General features: G+C 52.5%; 1 protein-coding gene across 1 annotated transcript in view; it reads right to left on the bottom strand.

Annotated features, from left to right (window-relative positions):
* Nucleotides 1-5711, bottom strand: part of BCOR (BCL6 corepressor) — a 55437-nt gene that overhangs the window by 48739 nt on the left and 987 nt on the right.

The raw sequence follows: 5711 nt of genomic DNA, 5'->3' as shown, positions 1-5711 counted from the left end.
CCCCCCCGGGGGCCCCCGCCGCCAGCCCTGCCCGCGGCGGTGATCCCGCAACCCGCGGCGGCCCCGGCCCCTCCGCTCAGCCGGGCGACAGAAACACGCTCCCACCTTCTCCTTTCCATCGTAAGGAGAAAGAAAAACTGAGAAAAGAAAAATGCCAATAACCTAAAGCACGACTCCAGCTTCGTTCATGATACAACCACCTGGCAGCAAAGGAGTGCACTGCACGCTCTCAGAGGGCGTTTTTTTGGGCACAGCTGGAATTTGAGCGTAAATCCTCGTACCTCCTTCCCTGCCCTTACTTATTTTTACATCAGCAGCAAAGTTGGAGGAGACGTGGAATTTACTTTACAGAAGCATGGGGAAAATAAATCTGTTCGAGGAAACCTTTCCTTGCCCAGTCTGACTCCTGGCATTACCCAAACTGTGTATCTCTTAAGAGAAAACCAAGACACGGCAACTTTCTCTGAAATTTGTGTCCCGCACAAACTCTTTACGAGGCCACAGGAGCTGGAATAACGCTCTCTATGTACCTATATGCACTTTGGGAGCCGGCACCAGTAAGGAAAAACAGCTGATTTTATTGGAAGCATGTCTCCATCTTGGCCTAACTCCTGCCAAAGGGCAGCACTACCCAGGCAGGTAAGGTGCTTCATGCTCATGTGATAAGTCTCCAATCGACTTCCGAATCAGATCCCCCGCCCAAAGATGCCAGTACATATTCGCAGGTCAGTATCATCGACTATTCATTGCCTATACGTAGCTTGAAATCTGCTGGCCTGGTAAAAACCACTGCTAACAGAACAATGTCAGCAAAGGCTGCAACACAGTCTTGTGAGAGACAGGCGATTCGTGCCTACTGAGGCTCTTTCAGCACAAAGGCTTTTAGAGGAAGAAGAGAGAAGGGGGGAAAAAAGGAGGGAGGGCTCTCGTGTTTCAGGGCTGCTGTCCCCTGGGAACCAAGAACCAAGTGTAGCTTCAATCAAATGCTGACTTCTCCTCTGGGAGCTCAGTAGGAAACCTGATCTCACTAGCTCATGCCTGCCTCCATGCATATAGGCTGGGTTTTCTTTCATACCAGCAATTTGTATAAAGAGGGGAGCCAATATAGTTTATTGCAAACGAGATCTCGCAGTAATGGATCTAGAGAGATATTTCTGTAGCTAAAATAAGACAACCTTCAGCCACCTGCTCAGGGCAGGCCGCGCCACAGCCGCCTCCAGCTCTGCACACAGGGCTCCGCTGTGGGTGCCCCTGGCACTGCACGGCACAGCCTCCCACACATCTCCCCGAGCTCTGCATCCTCCCCAGCTGGCAGCAGCCACCCTGGGTTGGGGTTTTGTGCAATGCCAGGTTACACTTCCATTAAAACGTTTACCCTGGGAGATCACTTCCTGCTTGCAAGTAGTGTTCCGGCTTCCCCTGCTGCTCCCAACTTTAGCCAGAGGTATTTCTCTCCTCACCCAGCGAGGCGTGGAGACCCCAGGAAGCATCCACCCCTGCCCGCTGGTCCTGGGCTGCCCTGGCACGGCAAAGCATAGCACAGCACAGCACAGGAGGTCTGCAGCGGAAGGCAGGCTCCGCATAACTTCACACCGGGCTGCTTAATTCTGCACCGGGCTTTGCTAATCCACTTTGTGCTTGACTACTGAAACGGGAGGAAAGGAAAACACTGCACGGGGAGCACAACCAGGCCAGAGCAAGGTGAACCTGGGGGACTGCAGCCTGTGGGAAGGGCTTTCCCCAACACCCAGCTCAGCCTCCCACTGCTGTGGGCAAGCTGGAGAAGCTTAAAGCACAACCCAGCACACCGGGGCGTGGGAGCAAAGGGGATTGCCCGAGGATCAGAGATCCCTGTAGGATCTCTCCATAGCCGGGAGCTTTCACATGGAGAAAGTTTGGCTCAGGGAGGGAATTTACGCTTAGAAAGAGGAGCTCAGCCCACCCCTTCTTGTGCCCTTAACAAGTTCTTTGTGAATTTCAAGGAGAGCTGAGAATACACCCCCCCAGCTTTGATTTCACTTCTCTGTCCCTACCTGTCACCATACACAAATGCCTTACTCAAACCACGACTAAACAAGCCCCGCAAAGCTCTCTCAGCCCTCCAGGAGACTCCCAGATGCAATGCCACCCCACCCCTGGGGAACACAGAGGAAACACAGCGGTGGGTGAGGGACAGGCAGCCCCATGGCACCTGTCCACACAGGCAGAAGGACACCCATAGGGCTGCCCCAAGCATGGAGTCTGCTCTCTGTGCAAGTACAGGCGTACTTCTCTGCTATCAACTATGCCAAGTGCCATCTACTCCAATACTCCCAGTGAAGGTTGAATTCTGACTTTTATAACTGAGGGTACAGGCCCAAACGTTTTGTAATATACGAATACTTGAAAGGCATACAAGGTCCCCAGGTGAGGTACTGGGGTATGACCATGAGCTACTCCAGCTGAAAACGAAAAGCAAACCACGCTCTGAGAAAGAATGAGCTGGCTGGCAGACTGCAACCCACCGTGGGCTGTCTAGAGGTGCATGGGGAAAGATCCCACCACAGCGCTGAGCTGGTGCAGCTCCTGGATATGGGAGATTGCTCCTGGATATGGGAGATTGCTCCAAGGGCAGCAGAAGCCACAGGAAAGAGAGCACCAAGGCTGGGAGCATTCTCGCCCTCCTGGCCGAGGAGAAGGCACAGGAAGCACAATGAGGCTTTCCCGATGTAGGCTCGGCCGTGGAGCACAGCCCCGAGCCTCCCCTTTCCCCTGTGCTCTACTGAACACACTCAGCTCTTTATACGAGCTGTTCCCAGTGTGGCTGGTGGATTCTGTGCTTTCCACTTTAATTGTCTTATCCAAATAAAGCTTTGTTTTCCTTAGCACGACAATCCCAACATTCAGACGGAGATTTTCATTGGACAGAGGAGATATTTTATTCTCTGATTGTTTAGGGAGTCAGGGCTTACACGGAACAGCCCCGGCTTGTGTGCCTCCACTCACAATGGGTGCTTTGCAGCCCCTTGTCCCATCCTGTAGATTCATTTTACGGAGTGATAGGGATGAGAATCATGTTTCTCTCAATTTCATAGCTTTCCAAGTCTACCCTAGACTTTAACAAGTCTTTTAGTTTGCACCTAGACAATAAATTTAGTTTAATTTAGCTTCCGGTCTTTAATTTTAGCAGGTCTTCTTTTTGCATGCAAATCAATATGGCAATTACCATCTAAAAGCTCGCCCAGCCCTAGGTCAATGTAAATTGATCATTGTCCGCCTTCTACAAAATAACACCGGGAGTCTGTGGTGCATAATGAGATTATACTGGAAACTGTCTTTCAGATCACAAATTATATTTCATGCTGTCAGGATCTTTTCCAAGCGGACTTCCTTGCATGTCTAATCACACAGCACCAAATCTGTCAGCTCATGAGGTAGGTTTGGGGTGCAAAGAGTGAAGGAGGAGTCCCAAATAATTCAGACAACAGTTTTGGAACACAAGCGGGCAGGTACGGAGGCGTGCTCTTACTCGCTAACTTTTCCAGCAGTGGAAGAGAGGAGGGGAAAAACATCTCCACTCAGCCAAGAACTGCTGTCCAGCAAACAAGGAAAAATGAATTCCCTGCTGGAAAGCAGCAGAACTTTCCTAAAGCCACATTTGCAAGGAGTTCTTGGCCTCTTCCTTTCCGTCCCCACCTCATCTGCTCGGCCATTCAAAGGAGCGCTGGATGCCTGCTCCGGAGAAACCCGAGGAAGGATGCACTCTCCTGGCAGAGACCTCCCTGCCCGCCGCAGCCCGGGGACCTGAGCAGGTCAGGTCGGAGGGAAAGGTCGCTCCGGAGCAGCGGCTGCTGTAAGCCGGTTCCCTGAAAGGCCAGAGGATTAACGGGATCTGCTCACGGCCAGGGGAACTCCCCCTGCCTGCAGCCCGGGCCTCCGCGTTCCCTCCGGCACGCACACGCGATGCAGCCAGCGAGCGCTGCTAGGCGTAGTTAAAAAGGGTAAGCCCGGCTCTCCGTGCCTCTACTCAGGTTCTTGCAAAACCAAGAAAGAGGGGAGGAGGCCTGCTCTGGCCATCAATTATTTCTAAAGCAACACCAGCCTAAGGAGGAAGTACTAAACTCGGCTTCATGCTGCTCTAAGCCCACACTAAAATGTGATGTATTGCAGTGTTCGGGGAAAAGACAGCACATCGCACATCACCTGTGCAACCCAACTATGCTGCAGGGTCCCAGCAAGAGCACAGACCTCTGTCGAGACATGCAGAAACTGGAGATCACTTGTCCTCCACATTAAGCACCGATTTACTCCAAGCCATATTTAGTCTGAGAGCAATGTGGCTGCTTAGCTACGACCTGAACTGCAGCCGGCCTTCTGCCTGTCTTTGCAGGGGCCACTCATCGGTCAAAGTTGAGAGACCTTGTAAACGACAGCCACAGATTGCCAAAACTACTTTGGTATGTGCAGCACTCAGTATTTTGGGCTGTGGTGACCTGGGTCCATTTTCTCTGCAAACGGAGACATGAAAACGTAACAACTTTGTGCAGTCTCACAGCTGCACAGATCCAGAAAGTTTGCTTGCATGGACGGTACAGGAGCCCCTGCAGTTCAGTCACTGTTAGGGGACCTTGGCTTCCTCATCAGTCTTCAAAAAAGTGAATTATCATGGGGTGGAGGAAGAGGAGGGAAGAGGGATGACAATTTTGAACTGCCTGAGAAGCTGCAGCTCTTGGCATATTGGTAAAGGCAGATAGAGTGTGTGACACGGAGCCTGGATTGTCCACCAACACAGGAATAAAGCCAAGGCACCAGTATTGTTTCAAGACCCAGTCCATATTTGGGCATTCAGCTCACACATCACAAGTATTGCTTTAAATATTAGAGACATTTGCCAATGTGGTTCATAATGCACTCAAATGGGAGAAGTCATTTCTGTTCGCTCTCAGATTAGTGGCTTGGTCTTGATGGTGGTGGTTTTTTTTGGGGGGGGGAGAAGAGAGGGAAACCCTGCTGAGTCTGTTTGCACTGGTCTCTATTAGATATGCAACAAATCTGCCATTTCCGGCGTTGCTTCTATCTAATTAGAGATGTATTTAGATGTGACGTGTAAATAAGCGCTGAGCTGCCTGCTGCCCTGGCTGCGTGGACTGCTCGGGAGCATTTCCAATAAGGCTATAGCGCCCGGAACCAGGGCTCAGACAAAGAGGGATGGGAATGGTCTGCGCTGCAGGCGAATCCAACAAAACCAGCTTTTATCTATCGCTCTAAAGCCTTAACTGCTTTTAATCTGTACCGCCCAGGCTTGCACGCCAGGATCGCATCTCATCCATCGAGGACGTCTCAAGCACAAAAGGAAGTGCACACGCACGGAGGAGCTGCCAACAAACCCCGGCCCACCCGAGCTGCAACACAGACCCCTCTCTCCTGCTGCCCTTGCCTTCCACGAGGTGTGTTTGCTACCGTGGGCTTCCAAACATCCCGAGGCAGGTACGCCCGGCTCCTGCCTGCACGGACACGAGCCGAGGGCTGCCCCACGCTGTGAGCACACATGCGGCCCCGTGGGGAGAAGGGCGCCGAGTTGCCGGGGGAGAAGTTGACGGAACCTGAAGGCGGCCATGGAAACTCGCTCCCCCCGCGGGCCCGGGAACCTTCATCTCGGGATTTCCACTGCGGCCCGCGGGAAGAAGGGGGACACGGCAGGGGCGCGAAGGGTGGGGGGTGGCCGGCCGCGC

This window comes from Corvus brachyrhynchos, unplaced genomic scaffold, assembly GCF_000691975.1.
Source record: "Corvus brachyrhynchos isolate BGI_N302 unplaced genomic scaffold, ASM69197v1 scaffold34, whole genome shotgun sequence".
Classification (NCBI taxonomy): Eukaryota; Metazoa; Chordata; class Aves; order Passeriformes; family Corvidae; genus Corvus; species Corvus brachyrhynchos.
The sequence above is the reverse complement of the archived record's forward strand: the minus strand, read 5'-3'. Positions and strand labels throughout refer to the sequence as shown.